The following is a 24,189-nucleotide window of genomic DNA, read 5'->3' as shown; positions in this document are numbered from 1 at the left end:
GTTTGTAGGTGAAACTGCATATATGTGCACCTGTGTGAATGAGTGCACTTCTTATCTTTCAGCAAGATGGTTTTAAAGTGACTTCCATGTGTACCTATCTTCATTCTTACAGAGGTTGATAATGAAACTTATCTCTTCATTAATTAATCTTTGATTCTATAAATCTATATAGCTTTACACTGAGCATGTTTAACGTGAGGCCAAGATTATGGTTCAATTCTTGCTTTAAATTTGCTTAAATACTTATGTGGAGATTTAGACAAATATATAGACAACTACAATATGAAGTGCCAAATGCTACAATCAGGATGCTATAATAGCATAGAGGAAAAGTGCCAAACTAATCCAGCCTTGAAGGCAGGTTTCTTCTTACAGTTAGCTGAGTCCTGAAGAATGACAGATGTTAGCCCACCGTCCCTAAGAGGAAATAATATTATTTTGTACCTGAGATTCAGTGGCCTTGTAATTCTGAATCACCATCTTGTACTGCTTTATTTTCTGGGATTATGCAAGAAAAATGGGAAATGGGTGAAACAATTTAATTGAGGTGTCAAAAGTTAGCATTAATACAAGTTATTGAGGAACATCATGAGTGTTCCTATGCTGTTTGACCAGAGATCAAATTTTGAGCAGGTAATCGATTCCTTTCCTGGCTGAATTATTCATGCTGCCTGTGAGCACTTCTCTGACGGTGTTCGTTCCTGGCTGCCTGACATATGGTGGCTCTCTGGTTCACTCTTACATGTTCTAATGAGGCTTCCGTGAATGTTTTAAGGATGCTACTAAATGTCCCTTCATCTTGACTTAAAAGATAATCATTACTATTAATTCATACATTTATTCAAAAGATACTTATTAAGCTTCAACTATGTGTCAAAGGCTCAGTTACAGTTCCTTAATGTTTTCTCATATAACTTTTAGAAATAGTAATTAGGTATTCAAAAAATGGAGACAATATTGTGTAAATTTTTAATAATTATTTACCCAGCTCCCCTTCCCATGTGTATGCTTAACGTGTTAGAAGACAATTCTCCATGGGTGTCTTGTGTTTCAGCCTATCTTGTGAGCACAGCCACTGCCTTTGTTCCAAACTATCTTTTCAAAGATGTTTGTATATCAGACAGCCTTGGAAGATAGAAATAGTGTCTCCGTTGAGAGCAGAGGCAGGTTTGTTTACTGTCTAGTATAATGACGATAATGTCTCCTTCAGGGCAAAGGTCAGGCAAGCTCACCATCCTTTATAAAAAACCTGGGTTCTCTACGCCCAGAGTTCCTCTCCTGTAATGCAATCCACCGAATATTCAGGTTATCACCAGTCCCTCTTTGCATTAACTTGGGGAAATCTGGTTTCAAGGAACTGGCACAATGTTAATCCTCTGGCTTTGGCTGTCACTGTGAGGAATAAGGTTATCTGCCTCTGACCCTGGAATCTCATGTCTTATGCCAACATCCATGAAACTATGGTGGCCAACTAATTCTCTTGCAAGTAGCGTAAAATCTCAAGACCCTTTACCATTCTTGACATAATGTTTTCTTAAATTGCTTTTCTTCTACCATCATTTTCTTTCCTTATAATGAACAAAATGAATAAATAACACAAAAAAGTAAATCGTTTTTTTAAAAAATCACTTAGGGGTGCCTGGGTGGCTCAGTCGGTTGAGCATCTGCCTTTGGCTCAGGTCATGATCCCGGGGTCCTGGGATGGAGCCCCGCATCGGGCTCCCTGCTCCGTGGGGAGTCTGCTTGTCCCTCCCCTCTGCTCATGTTCGCTCTCTCTTTTTCAAATAACCCACTTAATACAATGCTTTTTTCTTTACCCCTGTGTTTTTTTTTTTGTTTTTTTTTTTGTTTTTTTTTGCGAGAGAGAGAATGAGAGACAGAAAGCATGAGAGGGAGGAGGGTCAGAGGGAGAAGTAGACTCCCCGCCGAGCAGGGAGCCCCAGCCCTCAGGGGTGGGACTCGATTCCGGGACTCCAGGATCATGACCCAAGCCGAAGGCAGTCGCTTAACCAACTGAGCCACCCAGGCGCCCCACCCCTGTGTTTTTTATGACAGCCATTTGCTACATGATGACAACTATAGCAGCTTGTATCTTCACAACTCAAACAGCAAATCTCTCAAGGGATATTTTTTGGAGAGTTCAAACTTGTTTATTACATGGACACAATCATAACTATAAAGCAATAAAACTATAGATTTTGTTGTTCTCCGTAGTTAAAGTCAACATGCCTTTATCCCATAGTTTCTTTCAGGGAATGCAGCCAACTGCCATCCTTCCTGTCACCCTCTCCCAAAGCATAGGAAGATGAAAAATGTAATAAATGTAAGTCTTGTCCTAAGGCAACTTGGCCATATTCTTAAAGAGTACTTTTTTAAGCCAAGCTATATAGAGCCTCAGTGGACCATCTGGTTGGATTGTGAGCAAGCTTGAAGGGTCTGCTCCCATTTCCAACATAGCAGTTCCACTCGTGTAAGTTCTATGTATTACATGTCTGTCTAAGGCTTTAGGCACAAATGAATGACAGAATGAATGAAGGAGGTAATATATAATGAGGATATATTTTAAATCACTGCTCTAGATTATTGATTTAAAAGGTTTCGATGGGGCGCCTGGGTGGCTCAGTCGTTAAGCGTCTGCCTTCGGCTCAGGTCATGATCCCAGGTCCTGGGATCGAGCCCCGCATCAGGCTCCCTGCTCCGCGGGAAGCCTGCTTCTCCCTCTCCCACTCCTCTGCTTGTGTTCCTGCTCTCGCTATCTCTCTCCCTCTGTTAAATAAATAAATAAAATCTTTAATAAATAAATAAATAAATAAATAAATAAATAAATAAATAAATAAAAGGTTTCGAGCCTGGTTAGAGACTGGTTAGGACAGTGTTCATCCTTTTTTCCCCTATTTGTTAACTTAAAATGTGAAAATGAGTAGGTATGGCCATTTGACATTTTTATTTTTCTACATGTTAAAAATTAAATAGTTAAAATGTTAATGGGCTGAGAGGTTTTTGTTTGCTTGCTTTTTCTGTTTGTTTTTGATCTGCAGAGACATTTTACTATATGCTTCACTGAAAAGGGAGAAGTTAGGGACGCCTGGGTGGTGTGGTCAGTTAAGCGACCGACTGTTGGTTTCATCTCAGGTCCTGATCTCTGGTCCTGAGATTGGGCCCTGTGTCGGGCTCTGTGCTCTGTGACGTGGAATCTGCTTGAGACTTTCTCTCCCTTATCCCCTGTCCCCGCACTCGCTCACTCTCGCTTTCTCTCTCAAATAAATAAATAAATCTTTGAAAAGAAAAGGGAGACGTTAATACCAGATAGCATCATTTGATGATTGTGAAATACAAAGCAGGACACAATCTTGTACCAGAATTACTTGCTAATAAAAGGAAAGGCCATCATGTATACTATTAATCATCTTTAGGAGGATGATAATCAAGTAATATATATATATTAGGAGAGGAAAAACGAAAGTGCAGGGCAATTCGTTGTTGTGCTTTCTGCAGTAACTTGCTTTGGCTGTGTTTGGATTAGCCCTTAGATGATAAAATGAATCAATGTTCCACTAATTCACAGTAGTGAGCAAGTCAGGGGGAAAGAGATCCAGATCCTTATGGAACAGTGCAGAGTATTATGGGAATGCACTAGAAAGCCCCTGCTTGTCATGTGCAATGATGACAGCTTTTTTAACCTTTTGTTTTCTTTTATTTTTGTGAGTTGAGAGAGTTCATAAATTTCTTTTTTTTTTTTTTGAGAGTTAATAAATTTCTGTAGGCAAAAGTATTCCTTTGTGCAACGTATTTTGGAGAATAAATGCTGTGAGTCTATATCCACTGGAAATTTATGTTAATCTTTAAAGATGAGAAAACAAAACACAAACAGGAACAAGGTACAAATAATTTAAATAGGAATATCGGTTTCGTGTTCTTTAGTTAACACCTTCTCTTCTAGATTTTCCTCTTACAAATTCAAGCATTAAAATTATCTACCATATGAGGAGTAAAGTCATTTATCTCCATGGGACCTAAGTGAGAAATGAGGAAGACAATTACCTTCTCAGAGTAAAAAAAATTTTTTTTTAAAGATTTTATTTATTTGACAGAGAGAGAGACAGGAAGAGCAGGAACACAAGCAGGGGGAGTGGGAGAGGGAGAAGCAGGCTTCCCGCCGAGCAGGGAGCCCGATGCGGGGCTCGATCCCAGGACCCTGGGACCATGACCTGAGCTGAAGGCAGACGCTCAACGTCTGAGCCACCCAGGCGCCCCTCAGAGTAAAAATTTAATTACTGTTTGTATGCTGTCAAGATAAAGCACAGAAATAATTATTACTAAAACAAACAACAGAGCTCTCAAAATTGTGACCTGACAAGATTTTCGTGACCTTTTCTCTCTTCATATGGTGTCCCCCGAGCTTTGAGGCTTGCTTTAGACAGCCTCTGGTGTTTGAAATACAGGTTAATTACACTAAGTAGTGTGAAGTCAGAAAAATAAAATGAATATAAACAACAGTAACATATTTCAAACTTGCCTGACACAATTCTCTGAACATTTATGCATTTATTAAACACTAGTTTGTTACTGGTACTGTACTAGGAAGCAAAAAAGGTCAATTTTGAGATCTAGCAGATATTTTACTAGTGACAACAGAGAGCTGGCTTATCCGGGGTTAATCATATTTCCAGAATTTAAATATTATAAATCCCCAAATACGTAATTATTATAAAAATCAAACCTATTATATCACACAGCATATCAACCACAAGTGCAGCAAAAAATAAAAAAAAAATAAGTAAGTAATAAATATAGAAATAAAAACGTGTGTCTCATCAGGAAAATACAAAAGGCTCTGAGTATTTAAATGGAGGGAGTGTAATGCAGGGAGTTGGTTTCACAGGTAATGGAATTGTTGATAGACCATTCCTCATTCCTCTATATTTTATGGGATATAATCTCTAATTCCTTTCAGTTCACTGTACCCTCCTCTTCTGTAGAAAACACTAACATCAAAGCTCATTCCGTCAAACTGTACTACTTAATACCTCTCTTTGTTGCAGTCTGTAGGGCATTGATCAAGCCTCCTTATTCTTTGAACATGTTAGCTCCTAGATAATGATCTTCAAATTGCTCTCACTTCTGTTCAAAATTGATATAGTTCTTAAAAATTATTTCTGTAATCACTGACCCTTTCAATTTTTTTATATAATTTCTTTGTCCTTGTCTTCTCCAATATTCTTGTCTCTGTCCTAAATAAGACATCCTTTCCTATGGCCTTACCTTAGATGAGTTCTGTTTAATAGAACTTTCTGGAGTGATGAGGATGTTCTGTACCAATGTTGTCCAGTATGGTAGTGTTAGAGCCTGAATGTTTGTGTCCCCCCAAAATTCATATGTTGAAACCTACTCCCCACTATGATGGTATTTGGAGGTAGGGGTCTTTGGGAAGTGATTAGGTCACGAGCGTAGAGCCTTCATGGATGAGATTAGTGTCCTTATAAAAGTGACCTTAGGGAACTCCCTTATCCCCTCTGCTATGTAAGGATACAGCAAAGAGATGGTCATCTTTGAACGAGGAAGCAAGTCCTCACCAGACACAGAACCTGTTGGTGCCTTGATCTTGGACTTCCCAGCCTCCAGAACTGTGAGAAATAAATTTCTGTTGTTTATAAGCCACCCAGTCTATGGTATTCTCTTATTCTGGGAGCCTGAATAGAGTAAGACAAGAAGCCAGTGGCTATTGAGACATGTGGCTATTGAGCACTGAAATGCAGTTAGTGTGACTACAGAAGTTAATTCTATTAAATTTTGATTGATTTAAATGGCCACATGTGGCGAGTAGTTACCATCTTATACAGTGCAGCTTAGACCTTGTCATTAATAATAACTCTACCCACTCCTTAATCTCACTTTGGTGTATCACCCCTCCCTCACCACTCTGCTTATACTTCTAGCTCATTTTCTTTAGAATCCGTCCCTAACAATTGTTAGATATCTGCCCCCTAGACCTTGAATCCATTGATCTTACTACTTTTCACTGTCTTTAACCCAATGACCTTCTCATTAGCCTCTTTACACAACTCCGATTCCGTGATCCATCATTGTAATCACTTCTTCGTATATGCCATCCATCTCACTTGCCCTTCTTTTTCTTCTGGGTAATTGGTAGGAAAACCTCCAAGTCTGCTTAAATCTAATCCTTTGCCTGCTCTGGACACTTGCTTGTGCCCTGAATGTAGCTGGAGAGAAACATGCAAGCCTCCCTCGTCTCCCTTTAACTTCCTGGCCACTTAACCGCAAGCAGACCCATAGAACCACTAGAAAATCCTCTTTATCTAGCTCATTCACTCTCTCACTAACCTGATCAGCCATTTCATACCTTTACCTCTCTCCTGAGACCCTGAGGCCTCTCTCATCTTTCCTCTCAACTGATTCCCTTGCTTCATATTTTACCAGAATAGAAGCAATCAAAAAAGAACCTCCACAAGCCTTTCCACTATCATCTACCCATGTATTGATCTGTGGCTATATCCTTGACAATTCTCTCCTTCTGTTGAGAATTAAATGTCATACTCTTAGCTAAGACAATCCTGCAGTTGTGCAGTAGATCCAGTTCCCTTCATCTTACTCAAACTCACTGAAGAAATTTTTTCAGAAATCATCAATTTTCCCCTTGGACTCCATCATTCCCATCAGCATACAAGCATTCTGTCATCACACCCATCTTAAACAACAACAGAAAATCTCATAATCATACATTTTAGCTATGCTCTCTTTTTCTATTTTGACTTACAGCAAAAATACTCAAAAAAATTGTCCATGCTTTCTGTTTTCACTTAATGCCTTCCCTTTCTCTCCTGAGTCCACTCAAACAAGGTTCTTTCCCTCTCCGTCAAAATTGCATTGTCGTGATCTCCAGTGACCTTCACCTTCCTAATTTATTTATTGATTAGTTTTTTTTTTTTAAGATTTTATTTATTTATTTGAGAGAATGAGATAGAGCATGAGACGGGGGAGGGTCAGAGGGAGAAGCAGACTCCCTGCTGAGCAGGGAGCCCGATGTGGGACTCGATCCCGGGACTCCAGGATCATGACCTGAGCCGAAGGCAGTCGCTTAACCAACTGAGCCACCCAGGCGCCCTATTTGATTAGTTTTTTAAAGGTAAACTGTTTTCTTTATTTTGTAGTTTTTGTTTTGTTTTGTTTTGTTTTAAGTAACCTCTATGCCCAAGGTGGGGCTTGAACTCACAACCCTGAGAGTAAGAGTCACATGCTCTACCAACTGAGCCAGCCGGGCACTCTTTCACCTTCCTAATTTAATAACCAGGTGTCAGTTGTCTTTTGACAGAGCATTTGACCTACGTGCTTACTTTCTCCTCCTTTTATAATGTTACCTTCAGTTGACTTCCAGGACACCCCACACTCCCATGGTTTTCCTTCTATTTAACTTTATTAGCCACTTCTTTTCCCTCACACTTCTTTACTGGTTCTGTACAGTCCCCTTATTTATCAACTTTGTACTACTCTGGGGCTGAATCCTTAAACCTCTTCTCTATTTTCACTTACTCCCTAGATGATTTCCTTCATCTCTTGGCTTTAAAACACATCTACATGCTGATTACTCCCAACTTTGTACCTGCATCCCAGGTCTCTCCCCTGAAGTCCATACTCAGAGAGAAGTATTTAACTCTACTTGACACTGTACTGATGTTTAATAAACATTGCAAATTTATTTTTTTAAAGATTTTATTTATCTATTTGACAGAGAGAGACACAGCGAGAGAGAGAGAACACAAACAGGGGGAGTGGAAGAAGGAGAGGGAAAAGCAGGCTTCCCCCTGAGCAGGGAGCCTGATGCAGGACTTGATTCCAGGACTCTGGGATCACGACCTGAGGCGAAGGCAGACGCTTAACCGACTGAGCCACCCAGGTGCCCCAACATTACAAATTTAAATAAAACCAAGTTTCTAATCTCCCCTTCTCCAAAACCTAACATTTTATATTGCCCCACTCTCATTAAGTGACCAGTTAATTTTCCTAATTGTTCTAGTCCAAAACCTCAGGGTCATCCTTTATTCACCCCTCACTCTTCTTCCTACTCCTTCCCCCAAACCACATCCAAGCCATTAAAAACGAATCCAGAATCTGGCTACTTCTCTTCATAGTTACCACCCTTGTCCCAACCATCATAATCTTTCTACAAAATTACTGGATGTGCCACTTCATCGGCCTTCCTGAATTTACCCTTGCCTGCAGTCTCCTCACAGACAACAGCTAGAGCAATCCTCTTCAAACCAGGTTAAATTTATACTTCTTGGCTCATTCCCCACTACCTTTTAAGCCTCATCGCTTTCCATGCTCAGATTCTCCCTCTACTCCAGCCACATTTTCTTGCTTTTCCTGGAACATTATCAGACATGTTCTCTTTTGCATTCGCCCTTCCTTCTCTGTGCAGGGATATTTGCTGTTATCTCTACATCTTTACTATCCCCTTCTATGGACTCCTCAGCATCACGTTTTTTAAAACGTCTTACCCTAAATGGCTCTGGATTTGAATCTACCAATAGAGCTTCTGTAGGTTCTGGAGATTCACAATGGTTTAAACTCTTAAGAACTTAAATTTGTAAGGCGATGTTCAGTATTGCTGGCTGAGATCTCTGGCAACAGATTCCCTGATCTTCCCTCCCCAGCCCTTCCAAAGCTTATGTAAATTTCTAAGGTCCTGTATGAAAACACTTCATACTTAGAATATAAAGAATGGCTTCTGTTTTCCTAAGTGAAACCTGATATACACTCTGCAGAAAAATAATCTTCCTCTTAAAGCTATATTCCACCCTTTTTGGTTTCCTTCAGATAGCTACTCCCTGTCCTGTATTAAATAATACCCCCATTTCCTATCTACCTTTCCTGTTTTATAGGCACTGATTGACCTCCACAGTATTTATTACCATATGACATACTTATATTGACTTGCTTAACCGTTTAATGTCTGGGTCTCCACAGTAGAATGTAGGCTTCTTGAGGCCAGAGATACTTTCTTTTTCATTCACTGCTACATTCTCATTGCCAGAAGCATGTCCAGCATATAGAAGATTCCCAATACATATTTGTTGAATGAAGGAAGGAATAAATCAGGTTGTACTTTAAAAATGAACATGATACTAATGTTTAAATCGTGCGATTTGCCAGTCACAGTTGTAAGGGCTTTATATACATTAACGCATTTAATCCTTTAACAACACAGTGAAGTGGATACCAGTATCACTCCATTTTGCAGGTGAGGAAACTGAGGCATATATAGGTAAAATAATTTACTGAAAGTCGCACAGGAGATTGAGGGTCAGGGTTTGCTCTTTGTCAATCTGGCTTTAAAGTCCACACTTCTATTTTTGGCATTTTATTGCTTCTCAAAAAACAAACACCAAACAAAAATAATAAAATCAGGGAGGGGAGAGCCCATTTTAAAATTTCAAAACATCCTGAATATTTTGTGACCGAAACCTAGAAAGTTCTTGTTACTTATTAATTCTGGCACCAAAACATCAGAAATTGCAGCATGCATTCCTACATTTGAAATACAACAAAAATAGTGTATGGTATTTATTATTAAGAAAAAAGGATTTTTGATCTGTATATAGTGGTTTGGCGATAATCACTTACCAAAAAGATTTGTTATAAGGGTATATGCAGAAGGTGGAATAAGAGGGTGATACAGTGGTCAGAGTCTATAAAATATATTAGAAAGGGAATCAGGATCAAAACATGATTCTAATTGCACATGAGGGATGACCAAATGCCACTCAGGAGATACTCAGGTAATTTTGGGACTAAATTCTGAGAAATTTGATCAGGATCCCTTTGGTCAATCTTTTATCTATTATCCATACTTTTTTTATTCCACCATGTGACATATATTTGTTGGAACATGTTTGACTGTACTACATGGTGATGAGACTATGTCAAAGAATATGACACAGTTCCTGCTCTAATTACATTTATAATTTAGTAAGAACACTTAAGAAATCACTTATATAGCCTCTTTGTTAAAGGTGAAGCATCTGGATTCCTACTACCTGGTTTCAGGTCCTGGTTCCAAGACAATATCTGAACAAGATACTTAATCTTTCTGTACCTCAGTTTCTTCATCCCTAAAAAGAGATGAAAAGAATATCTACCTCATAGGATTTTTTTTAATTAAGGACACAGTTCTTATTATTAAGCAAAAAAAGCCTTAAAAATTAACTAAAAGAGTGACATAATGAATAAATGCTAAGATAAATAGAGTGCCTACAAATAATTTTATTTTTTTAAGATTTTATTTATTTATTTGAGAGAGAGAGAGAGAGCATGCACAAGCAGGGGGAGTGGGAGAGGGAGAAGCAGGCTTCCCGCCAAGCAGGGAGCCCGATGTGGGGCTCCATCCCAGGACCCTGGGATCATGACCTGAGCCGAAGGCAGACGCTTGATGACTGAGCCACCCAGGCGCCCCCAAATCATTTTAAAAAAGACTAACAACCAATAGGAAATTAGTCAAGGGCTATTAACAAATGGTTCTTAAACATATGAAAAGATGCTGCTTCACTGATGATAGGACAAATGGAAAATAACACTACAGGGAATACCATTTCTCATCTACTAGATTGGTAAGGATCAAACAGTTTGAGAGCACTGTGATACAGAGGGAGGGGCCAAATTCTCAGGCTCCTGTGTTTCTGGTGAGGGTATGAACTGGTCCCATACCAGAGAAGATCAGTTGACCACACCCATTACACCTTGCATGTGCAGCCTCTTTGACCTGCCATTCGACTCTGTGAATCTATCCTCCTATCTGTGCTCACACCTGTGGAAGAGATGTGTATCCAGGGGTGCTCACCACAGCATTGTTTGTTAGCAGATGGGTTGAGGATAACTTCAGCCTCCACAGGCAGGAGTCTCAGAAAGCTCTGGGTAAGCCCTCTATGAGTCTTGTTCTTCCTTGCCTGGAATCCACTGGCCAGGTTGGCTCCAGGTGCCCACAGAAGGACTGTTGCAGTCTAAGACCGAAATTTGAGATTTGCAGCTGGTCAAGAACCAACTTTGGCTCCAAAAATCTGCCGCCTTATCTCTGCAAAAAGCTGGTATAGTCAGAAGGACTTTACAGTGAGAAATGCACTTAGCAGATGTGAAATTCATATTTTCCCTGTCCAGAGCACATGGTTATTGGCTGGAGTCCTCAGTTCCTTACTGGCTGTTGGCAGAAGCCCTCCAGATTACCCCTGGACACCTCCAGACTCCATGAGGGTGTCTCCAGGACACCAGGCTCCCTCAAAGTGAGTAATCTGAGAGGGAGAGACATACTGACAGAAGGAGACAGAGAGGGAGAGAGTCCTACCAAAATCAAAACCTCGGTATCTTTTACAGTGTTATAACCTAACCTCAGAAGTGACATATCATCACTTCTGCTGTACTCACTAAATCCAGTCCACTCTCAAGGAGAGGAGAGTTACATTAAGGAGGCAAAATCACTGTGTGCCATCTTGGAGTCTGGCTGCTGTGGCTACTAAGCCATGAAAGAGCCCTCACAGGATTGTTAAAGGATTAAATGGTTTGGTGTTTATAAAGCACTTAGAACAGAGTCTGGCACGTGGGTAAGACTCTTTAAAGTTACTCATTATGATTATTATTATTAATTTATTTTTTAAATTTTTTTATTATGTTATGTTAATCACCATACATTACATCATTAGTTTTTGATGTAGTATTCCATGATTCATTGTTTGTGTATAACACCCAGTGCTCCATTCAATACGTGCCCTCTTTAATACCCATCACCAGGCTAACCCATCCCTCCACCCCCCTCCCCTCTAGAACCCTCAGTTTGTTTCTCAGAGTCCATAGTCTCTCATGGTTCGTCTCCCTCTCCGATTTCTCCCCTTCATTTTCCCCTTCCTGCTATCTTCTTCTTCTTTTTTTCTTTTAACATATAATGTATTATTTGTTTCAGAGGTACAGGTCTGTGATTCAGCAGTCTTACACAATTTAAAAGACTATTTATTTTAGAGAGAGAGAGAGTACAAGTTGGGGGAGGGGCCAAGGGAGAGGGAGAGAGAGAATCCCAAGCAGAGAGGAGCAGGGAGCCCAATGCGGGGTTCGATCTCAGGACCCTGAGATCATGACCTGAGCCCAAATCAAGAGTCAGACGCTTAGCCAACTGAACCATCCAGGCACCCCACTCATTATTTTAATGTATTATACATTGTCATGATTAACTACTTGTGTCCCTAGAATTGACATTTTATTCCAGACCTCTTTGTTTCCTGCATTCTTTTCCTTCTCCCTAACATATTATATTACAAAAACCTACAGTCTGCCTGTGTCTTTCTTTTATTCTCAAAAAACTATGACATCACATTTCTGACACCCAATGTGTGAGAGATCATCCCTGCAATTCTCTGCAACACCAGCTGGGTGTCCTATAATTTAACTCAAGTCTAATACTTTTTACCTTGAAATAATGTCAAATCCCACAAGATAAGGGTTCAGCCCCACAAGACTACCCCCATCACACTTCAGATGCCAATCACAAGTAGTAAGTCCTCTTTCTGTGCAACTTCTGTCCAATTTGGCTATCATTCAGAGATTCTTATGACCCCCTTCTTGGGTTTAGTTAATTTTCTAGACAGCACACAGAACTCAGGGAAACACTTACCTTTATCAGTTTATAAATGGATATGATATGGGATACAAATGGATAGCCAGATAAAGAGATGCACTGGATAAGGTCTGGGAGGGTTCTGTGCACAGGAGTTTTTATCTCGTGGAGTTGGGGTATGTCACCTTCCCAGTATGTGTATGTGGTCACCAACTTGGAAATTCTTGGAACCTGTACCATCTTCCTCACATAAGCATGATCAATCATAAATTCCATTTCCAGCCCCTCTCCTCTCCCTGGAAGATGAGGAGTGCGACTGAAAATTCCAAGCTTCTAATCATGGCTTGGTCTTTCTAGTGACCAGCCATCATCCAGGAGCCATCCAGGAGTCCACCCTCAGATGCCTTCTTAGAAAAAAATAAAATACTCCTAGTGCTCTTATCAGTTGGGAATTTATAAGGGTTTTAGGAGCCTTATGTCAGGTACTGGGTCAAAGAGCAAATATTAAAACAAGAGATGCTCTTAGTGTTCTTATCACTTAGGAATGAAATTTATTTATTTATTTATTTATTTATTTATTTATTTATTTATTTATTTATTTGACGGAGAGAGACACAGCGAGAGAGGGAACACAAGCAGAGTGAGTGGGAGAGGGAGAAGCAGGCTCTCGGCTGAGCAAGGAGCCCAATGCGGGACTCAATCCCAGGACTCTGGGATCATGACCTGAGCCGAAGGCAGACACTTAACTGACTGAGCCACCCAGGCGCCCCATCATTTAGGAATTTATAAGCGTTTTAGGACTCTGTTCCAGGAACTGGGGGGAGACATATATATGTATTTTTTTTCTATTATCTCCCACATGTAATCCCATAATTCCTCCTTTAACATTAGCTTGTTATTGAAAGGATATCAGGGGCTCCTGGGTGGCTCAGATAGTTAAGCATCTGCCTTCAGCTCAGGTCATGATCCCAGGGTCTGGGATCAAGCCCCATGTCGGGCTCTCTGCTCAGGGGGGAGCCTGCTTCTCCCTCTGCCTCTGCCTGCCGTTCCCCCTGCTTGTGCTCTCTCTCTCTCTCAGTCTCTCTCTGTCTGTCAAATAAGTAAATAAAATATTTAAAAAAAAAGGAAGGGTATCTACTCAGAGGTTAAATAGCACTTATTTGATACCATACTATAATAATTGATGTAATTTATTGAGTATGTTGATTTACTTAGATATGTGCCTCTAATTTCACTGGGGTTTGTATTGTACTATTTTGTGTCCTCAGTTTCTAGCACAGTATCTGGCCTGTGGAACAGAATTTAAACAGCAACAACAAAATAGTGCTTGCTGCATACAACACAGCCAGGACATGGAAGGGATGTTATACTTCCAAGAAGGTCTCAGGCTGCCTCCCAAGAAATCTTCAGAGGGCTTGTGTCTTGATAAATTTTCAATTATCTGTCTGATCCTCGGCCTTAAGAGTTTAGTAAATGACTTGGCCTGCACACAAACATGTGATTCACTTTGAGGAGTAGACTCTAACCTAATTAAACAGATATATAAAACTAGACTACAATTTATTAATTAGCAGTGAGAAATGACTCATGTAGACAAGAATACTCAAAGTACAAGTGATCAGCATGTTGTCTTGCTAAAGACAGACATACAGGAGGATCTTTAACAAATATATGTTGAATAAACAATGGAGCAAGGGAGAAATGCACAGGTGACCATTGGAAATAGGGATCTAGAACTCAAGGGAGAGTTCTGGGTTGGAAAGTTTGGTATTTGAAGATATCAAAATGGACGTCTTTTAGGCATGAGAATTTGGGGTGGGGGGAAAGGATTCAGGGTAAAAGTTTAGGTAACCCTTGACTTTTTCATCCTAGTTTTCAAAAAATGCCTCTTCATCCTAAAGGAGGAGGCTTCCTTGCACCCCATGCCCGATGTTCTGGGCTTTGAACTTGTCAGCATCAGGGATCTTTTAGATTTTTTCTTGCCAAAAGCTCCATCTTTCTTAAACCCTGACCTTGGAAAGTGCAATATCCTTGTACTTTGGAAGTGAGAAATCCTTTGTGGTTTCCCTCCAATCACAAAAGGTCTTTCATCCTTCAATTATATTTACATTTTCTGCATTTTTTTCCTTATATGAACAAAAGGATCTCCAGCCTCATCCTCTTCTCTGTTCACTATATTGAACTTACTTAACCACAGAATTTGGATGATTTTAGATAATGCCTCTCTCATATATATTTTCCTTAAAAACTGCCTCACAATAATTTAAACCAGGGGTGTCTAAAAAAATATTTTTTGGAAACACTGTATTATTTAAAAATATTACCACACATTCCTCAATTTATTTTGCTATATTTATTAATAAGCTATATAACAATAAGCTATATCCTGGATCATTATATTGTGTAAGACTTTAAAACACATATAAAAATAGAAATTTAAAAAAATGAGAACTGAAAAAATATGTACCTTAAAATCTATTATATTTTTAAGTGTTACCTATTAAGATGGCTTTATATAATAATTAGCTAATATTGTAAAATCCAAATCACAGAGCTAGCATACACCACTGATAATAGAGGACATGAAGCATCTTTCAAATAGTCATCTTAAAAATTTTATTGTTATCCATGACTCCATTTAGGATCCACTTAAATCATCAATATTTCGTATCTGTAATGTGCCTGATGAAGAGTTTGATGTCCCTTTTTACAGTAATTTTTGGCTAGTTCTACTTTGTTATCTTCAATTCTATGGTTTCTTATTTAAGGCAGCTATACACCACTTTTCCAATGATGAAGGTTAATTTACTAGACTAGATTAAATAATAAAATCCATTGAACAGGGTATGTCTAAGCCAAGGGAGGTTGAAATATGCTGAAAATAAATGAGCGAGGGAGCCACGGTCCATTCCTCCTCATGAGGAATATGCATTTTTCCCTCAAAGAACCTTGCAGACTGTGTTAACAGCCTGAGGCTGCTGGTGCCAGCCATTGCATATTAATGCATAGTAAAGCTTAGTTTTCTTTATATTTACATATATGTAAATATATATATTTTCCTCCTAAATCCTACGCACTGCCTCATTTGCTTTTTCTACTTTGGATCCCCAACTGACTTAAATGCAGTAAGTACTTTTCCAGATTTATCCCCGAATGTCACCAGCTGCATAGGAAAGTAAGTCACATTCCTGGAGATTGGGGCATTTGCTTTAAAGTGACAGTCACTTTTTTTTAAAGTGACAGTCATTTTCTAAAATGTATGTCATCTGTATCTTCTGGCTTGGGCTATCTCCTGGTGTATAACTATGTTTCTGTAAGTTTGAGAAGCAAGTTTAAGGGTTGCAATTTAGATCAAAGATAAAAGAGATCTCATTAAATGTGTTCAGGGTAATTTGAAATCAATCATCTCTGTGCTAATTATGTTTCAAAGCCCTGGTGACCCCAGCAACACCTGTGATCTTCCCAGGTACCAAGAGATCTTGGAACTGGGGACTATCAGTAAACACGAGAGCAAGGGGAGTGGGGTGAAGGTGCCTGTACTAGTGCTATTTTATTGCTTTTGTTCCCACGGCTTCTCAGAGGGAAGAGAGGCTAGGGACAGTCCGTTTTAAAAATTTATTTATTTAGAATATTTAGAAAAATGAAGGAATGCCCAAATATGCTCATAAAATAGAATACATTTTAAGATAGAAAAGGAAACAGTCTATATTAATGTGACACTAGAGATAGGTTTATTTTATATTTATTAAGTTTACTTAATATAAGTCTCCCTTCCCCTTTCTTTCCGGAAATACTTGAAGCAGCAGTTTAGTGCCCAGATCTTAGGGGATGAGTTACCCCTATGAGGGTCTCCCCAGCGACCACTTAATCTAGACCATTCTACAAAGTCACAGTTCCCTGGGCTACTCCACTAAGTGACTTGGGCACATCTGACAATCAGCCGTCAATTCCTTTATTCAGAAACCAGTTTTCAGATACTATTTATAAAACCTAGCAAATCAGGGATTTCTCCATCATTGAATAAATTAGGAACTATTTCTTTATCCCACTATGGGAATTGCTAGAGGAAATGGTCAGTAATCACACTATGTGTGATTCAAAGACACGTTTATACTTTCACCCACCAAACAAAGATTTGTGAACATCAATTTGTTATTTTATGATAGATTTATTAAATGTCCCTAGACTGGGGAGACTGGGGCAGGCAAAGAGCTCAGTACGATGGTATAGAGACTGAATATTTACCAGCAGTGCTCTATAAATAGGGTGGCTAGATTTAGCAAGTAAAAATACAGGACACCCAATTAAATATTAATATAAGAAACAAATAATTTTTTTTTAAAGATTTTATTTATTTATTTGACAGAGAGAGACATAGCGAGAGCAGGAACACAAGCAGGGGGAGTGGGAGAGGGAGAAGCGGGCTTCCCGTGGAGCAGGGAGCCCAATGCGGGGCTCGATCCCAAGACCCTGGGATCATGACCTGAGCCGAAGGCAGACGCTTAACGACTGAGCCACCCAGGCGCCCAAGAAACAAATAATTTTTACTACAAATATGTCCCATGCAAAATTTAGGGTATGCTTATACTAAAAAATATTCATTGTTTTTCTGAAATTCAGATTTAACTAGGTTATCTTGTGTTTTATCTGGCAATTCTGTCTATAAGCCTCAGGGAAAAAATATCCCAACCATAATATGCTTCTAAAATCTCTAGTATTGGCCCTCAGTATTCTGTTACCACAGAGTACATTACCTGAACATTTTTTTCATAGCGTATCTTAAGACACCTTAATTAAGAGTTGGATTGCCTACTGGAAACTTTCAGCACGTTGAGAGACAATAAAGAATATGGTTAAGAACCCTTAATGACTGGGTGATTATGAGCTTTCCTATCTTCATATGTAAAATGGAAAAAATACCTCTGTATATAATTATCTGTTTTTAATTAAGGATCAGTAATAAATCAACTAAATGGAATTTATTTATAAGTGGAATAGAATGTAGTATCATTGTTCATATTCTATGATAGAAGGTAGAAAGAAAAGGATATTTACATCTGCTTTCCTTTCCCATCTCACTTCAAAAACAAGGCTTAATATTTAAAAATATAGAGTGCAATGCTTAACTGATTTTCCTACCTTAGGTCATATTATCTGTCATGTGGCAAGCACCCAGTTCCAGCTAGATATATTTCTAAAGCATCTTGAATATATTTTGCTGTTGACTTTTATTAAATTTAAAATACTCTGAATTCCTATAAGGTCAGACCTATCCATATTCCAGTATAAGCATCAAAATGTATTCCAGAGGTGATTAGGTAAAATACGTATGCTGTGGTACATCCTAAAAAGTAGGAAAATGGATTATTTGGAGGAGAGCAGTAGATATGACCCACCAGGCCTCAAATTCTCATGTTACGTCAACAAATCCAGTAGAAAGGTGGCCAAGTTCCAGGTGTCAGAATGGAATCTGATGGATATAACATAACTAAATTCAAACCAGAGATGCCCACATCTCTGGGCACCCTATTTGTTTGAATGATGTGTGGTTGACTGTGCCTCCTTTATTAAAGTTACTTTCCAATCATAAGATATTTTTGTTTATTTCCAATGGTGGGGAGCTGTGTAGGCAAGAGAAAGCGATAACAAAGGGAGCAACTCCTATGATTTCGGGACACCCGAAGTAAGTGACAGTGTGAGGTAAAAGCACTGTGGGTTTCTCTTCTGCACAGCTGGCTTCCAAGTGCTGAATCATGTATATTCCATCTTCTCTGGAATGTGAAACTGTACTCATGAAATTATTTTTTAATATTTTAATGTGGTGTCAACATTGGGCATCTAATATCGTAATAGTGAGAGGAAAAAGAAAACCTATAAAAAAGTGAACTAATGGTGTTCTTCAGCAGGCTACGGGAGAAGTCCCAAGAGACAGCAGTCAAAATAAGACAATAATTCAGACAACTTCTATAAAATGATGAAACCTAAATATAGGGAAATTTGTTTGTATATTCATAGTCCCTTTAATAATATTGCAGCTGCTTAGCTGACTGCAACAGCAGGTTTCTGCCTGAAGGCAAGAGCCTAGATTAAATAGCTTCTAAGATTCCCTCTTCCCTGGGACCTGTGAGCTTTCGGGCTGTCTGGGGACTTTATGATAGCCCTCAGTAGCGTAGGTTAGCATTATTGTGTCACCTTTGCTTTGGCAAAAAGAGGTTAAGTGAATTCACTGGTTTAATTATTTCCGCCAAGTCCCAGAGAGACAGTCTTATGTTTATTTCAATGATAAGTGCTTCCCATAATTGCAGACTCTTTTAAAAGCAGCTTCAAAACCAGATATACAAAAATTTCCTCTTTTATCTCTGCTCTGTGAAGTACTATATTTATGCAAATTGAAATGAGAAGTCTCTTGCCCTGTAGAAAGCGAAAACAAATCAGTAAATAGGATCTGATAGTGAAGACAGTACCCACAATTCACTATTTATGTAGCTTTCTTCATGAAGTGACAAAGAAGTTTTTATTTATAGATGTTTTCACTGGGGTAGACTCATAATCAAGATATTTCATTTTCATGGAGCTCCCTTGAGGGGATGACAGTCAGGAAACATTAGTCTACCATGTTTCCTCATGTATAAGACGTAGAGTTCAGGCTGCGTCAGATTTAATAAGTAGTGCCCATCCGCATATGTTTGACTGTTATTATTGGTGTTAGGTGCCCAAGTAAAGTTCATAGGTGCATTTCTGTTCTTAAATCTTTTCCGTATATTTCTGTGTAGTATTTCCTGTGTTTGATCTATTCCTCATCTCTTCTCCCACCTGATCCCAACCAGATTGATTCTCTTTAGTTTAATTACTTCTCTTCCCCCTTTCCCATATTCACTTACTTTGTAGATGAGACATGTGGAGCGCAGAACACATGTCATATTTATTCTCCCCCAGTGCTTAGCAGTGCCAACCACAGAGTAGGTGGCAAGTATATGTCTGTTAAATGGGTTTATTCCTCACACTTCACAGAGTGAATTGGAAACATTCTATGAGTTTAAAAGTGTGCTTGGATGTGATGAGATCATGAGGTGTGAAGCTGTGGTGATTTCCAGCTCTCCTGTATCTGCTCCATGCTGTGGCCCATGACGATGTTGGTGTGTCAGGCTCCTCGAGCCGTTTTTTAATCTCTATTTCGAATTCGTTTGCAGTAAACATACTCCTCTCTTCCTCAAGTGATTTTGTCAGTGTGGAATGATGGTGGTGCACTCACATTGGTAGACAGGACTTGTGGAGCAGGAGTTCAAACGGAAACTCAGGATGTGTGCTGAATATTTAACAGTTTTAAGCCAAGCTAATGCATTTTAAATAAATATGTTCTGTCCTCCTACATTGGAAAATATGACTTTATGAAATAAATTGCTTTTAGAAAGTATAAAGCTATGTTTTTACATAACTACAAATTGACAAAAATTCACGGATATATTAATTTAATTATTGTTGCTCAAGTCCATGTGTGCCTCGTTAATGGAACAACAATGTTTGGTGGAATAATGCAATAAAACCTCCCTAATTCATATTTTATTTGCTCAAGAAAAGTTATTTTCTTGCTTTTATTTTGACAAAATGACTATGTTGTTATGATCAATATTTTTAATATAATTTGGATTCCAGGCAAAATAATAATCAAAGGATTGAAAGAGTAAAGTGTAACTGTATTCAAAATATAGAAAATGAAATAGAAAAATATAACAATGTCCATTAATGTAAATATAATATATAAAAAGTTTAAATTATTTTCATATTAGTTATTATTTTTCTTTTTTTTTTAAGATTTTTATTTATTTATTTGACAGAGAAAGAGTTCACGAGCAGGGGGAGAGACAGAGGAAGAGGGAGAAGCAGACTTCCCGCTGAGCAGGGAGCCCGATGTGGGGCTCGATCCCAGGACCCTGGGATCATGACCTGAGCTGAAGGCAGCCGCTTAATTGACTGAGCCACCCAGGCGCCCCTAGTTATTATTTTTCTAAATATTTAGTTATCTATTATAATTAAAAGGCAAATTATAAATTATATTTAATAAACACCAAAATTTAAAAGCAAAATTATTTTAAAGGTTCAGTTTTTATTTAAATTCCAATTAGTTAACATTGTAATACTAGTTTCAGGTGTACAGTATAGTGATTCAGCTCTTCTATGCATCACCCAGTGCTCATCAGTCCCATCACCTATTTAACCCATTACTCTACCTATAAAGGTGAAAAATTTAAATTTAAATTTATTTTCTGAAAAATTTCTTATACTTTATTAAATAATTTTATAAAAATAAAAGTATTTTCAATTCTATGTCCACCTAGTTGCTAATGTATTGATAAGCATCAGTTTTCATGTTATAACTCAGTATATATATATATATGTACACATATATATAGTACAGTATATGTATATATATAGTACATGTATATAGTATTTATATATTTATAGATGTATTTATAGTATATATAATACTTATATACACTACTATATATGTAGCATTATAACATTTAACAATATTGTAAATTGTTTAATATTGCAAAATTTTGATTATCCACCATGGGCAACTCTTGTAAATGACTTGCTCATTCATTACATCAAGCACCATGAATTTGAACCTAAAGACAAGCAGAATTTCCAAATAGCCCCCATACTATATTCGCTGCCATTTATGTTCAACTTTTGATTTTAAGAACCACATACACACACGCGCGTGCGCACACACACGCACACACACGCACAAACACCTCCAACTCCATTATCGAATAGATTTTTGAGTTATTAAAATTACATATGCTTCTTGTAAGATTCAAACAATATGTAGCATATAAAGTAAAACATGAAGTCCCTTTCATGGAAGTCCCCTTCCCTAGTCTATTTTTCCAGTAATTAGTTAACAGTTTGATATAAAACTTTCTAGATATGTGCCTGTGTAGGTAACACACATACACATACATGCATGCATGCATGTGCACACTCTGTTTTTAAATGTAGAGCATGCTACTTTATATGTTAGCTGAAATTTGCTTTTTTCACTTTAAATAATGCATCATGGGCATCAGCCTCCTTCTTTGTTCATAATGTAAAATGGATTAATTGTATCCCATGAAGGATGTTCAGATGGTTTCTACTTCTTTTTTATAATTATAAATAACTCTTCCAGGAAAGTTATATTTATATAAATGCTGCATAAATTCATCTGGTATATGTGGGTACAGTTTTGCCACTTGACATAACTATCCTGGTGTTCTGAGCGTGCCCATACCTAAGGATAACGTCTCCTTGCCTCGGTTGTCCCACGTCTGAACCCTAAGACCCTGCCTACCTCCTCCTGATAGAGAAACTACAGAAAGGAATATCTGGCCCACAGACAATCTCCAGGACTCTATTACTATGTGCTTAAGTTATACAAAATTTTAAGAAAGCTTTTTCTTCATAATAGCTCTTTTTAAGATCACCTGAAAAATGAGTTTCCCTTCTAAAATTCTTCTTTGGTGAATATTTGAAATTCTTTACTGTTAATAATTGAATGCTTAATACTGTTTAACTGTGGGAGCAGGTTGTCCTTTGTTACTTGTCATTTCTCAAAGGACAGATATTTTGGATGTCTCTATATTACACACTGCTACGCAAATGAAGGCTCTCACATTTCTATCCAGGTCCAGTCCTGAACGCTTCATGGGTGGGAAAGGGTCATCCAGGTAGAACCAAGAATAAACGTATCTAATTAGCCTGCAGTTGCTAATACAAAATGTTGACTTTAGATGGTACACAGATAATGGTACCTATGATGTATTTTTTAATTCTACATGAACACAAACTACTGAGGACAGTTTATTTTGTGGCTTAGGAAAAGAGTCCTTCAGTTATGTTTGTCTGTAGAGAACCTTCTACAGTTTTTCTTAGCACCCGAGAGAGAAATAGACTCATAAATACTCATGCTGCTGGATTCAAGGTCACACCTCAGTCCTGCCTAAACTCTGTAAGAACAAAGGGATGGGATGGGATTGAATCCAAAGGGGGCCATGGGACCCCAGATCTTGAGTTAGAAAAGCCAAAATGCAGCACAGGATGAGGCCCTAAACCCGCCCCCCCAAGAGATTTTCAAATCCTCAAAACCCAGGCAACTCAGAAGCAGTACCTTCTTAGTTGACTAGCAAGGCACGGTTCAGTCTGTTTACTATCTGAGTACAGATCAAAATCATAGCAATTCCAGATTCATGTGGGTGAGTATATATATACACACAACACACACACACACACACACACACACACACATATATATATATTTAACCAATACCTCCCACTCTGCTGCCTACATCCACTACTACTCACCGCCCCTTCTTTAATGCTCACCAGAATAAAGAAGCAAACTTGTACTTCGAAAGTATCTGCCAAAAATTCTGCAGGGCATTTAGCAGAATTCCTACAAGTGCTTGCCAAATGAGGTTAAGGAGAAATAGAGCAAGCAAAGGGAGAAGAGTGCTTTGTTCTCTGACAAAGTGGCTGGAAGAGAAAAATGAGGAACATGCAAAGAACCTCTCCAGGTAGCTTGAAAATCTTCCTACAAATCTACGTCAGAAAGTACATACTCATCTCCTCCGCTTGCATGCCTGTGCATATACGCACAACACATGTGCACACATGTTTGCATGTACATATGTGAAGGTCATGGAAAGAGATGTAACCAAATCATTGGAGGGCTTTAAGCAGACATACAATATAACTTTTTAAAAGTTAACTCTGACTTGGGGCGCCTGGGTGGCTCAGTCGTTAAACATCTGCCGTTAGCTCAGGTTATGATCCCAGGGTCCTGGGATCGAGCCCCGCGTCGGGCTCCCTGCTCGGCTCTCCCTGCTTGTAGTCCCTCTCTCTCTGTGTCTCTCTCTGTCAAATAAATAAAATCTTTAAAAAAAAGTTAACTCTGACTGCTCTGTGAAGATTATGCTGTAGAAGACCAGGAATATGAGCAGGGACATCAAAGGTGGTAGCAATGTAAGTAAAACTTCTATTTTTTAGATAGTTGGCAGGTAAGAAGGTGAATAGTGAATCGGGGAGAAGCAAACAAGAGTTTGTTTAGGAACATTAGGTGGAGATGTTGAATAGGAATGGGGTATATTAACCTATAGGTAAAGAAAGTAAGAGGCTGGGGTGGCAAGACAGTCTAAGAATAAATAGATTCTGTTTTCCAGACAGCATGAGAGAGTGTACAGCAGTGATTCTCAACCCTGTGTGTCCATTAGAAAAAAATAACGGCACCCACATCCAAGTACAAACTGATTGAATAAAAATGTCTGGGGTGGGACCGAGGTAATGGTAACTTTTAAAAACTGTCCAGTTTATTCTGATGAGGGTTGAGAAACATTTTGGAAGCAAGAAGAGGACTAAATCCTGGATATGTACAAAGAACAAGATAAATGGTGAACGTATTGATATTAAATCACTGATGCTTCCGTCACTGAGACATCTAATCAAGAACATTTCTGTAGCAATGAAAATAACTGATCTTGAGATCACAAGTGATGACAGATAAAATGAGCTTGTAAGATAAGGCTGTCATTATC

The 24,189-nt window shown here is 38.6% G+C and overlaps 1 protein-coding gene and 1 non-coding gene across 11 annotated transcripts in view; one reads left to right on the top strand and one right to left on the bottom strand.

Moving 5' to 3' along the window:
* The window catches only part of MARCHF1 (membrane associated ring-CH-type finger 1), an 860,279-nt gene that overhangs the window by 489,367 nt on the left and 346,723 nt on the right, over positions 1–24,189 (top strand). The window lies entirely within an intron of this gene.
* On the bottom strand, positions 7,207–7,279 carry TRNAK-CUU. The gene has a single exon. It is a non-coding gene; the product is annotated as a tRNA-Lys (tRNA).

This window comes from Phoca vitulina, unplaced genomic scaffold (genome assembly GCF_004348235.1).
Source record: "Phoca vitulina isolate PV1807 unplaced genomic scaffold, GSC_HSeal_1.0 scaffold14, whole genome shotgun sequence".
NCBI lineage: Eukaryota > Metazoa > Chordata > Mammalia > Carnivora > Phocidae > Phoca > Phoca vitulina.
The sequence above is the reverse complement of the archived record's forward strand: the minus strand, read 5'-3'. Positions and strand labels throughout refer to the sequence as shown.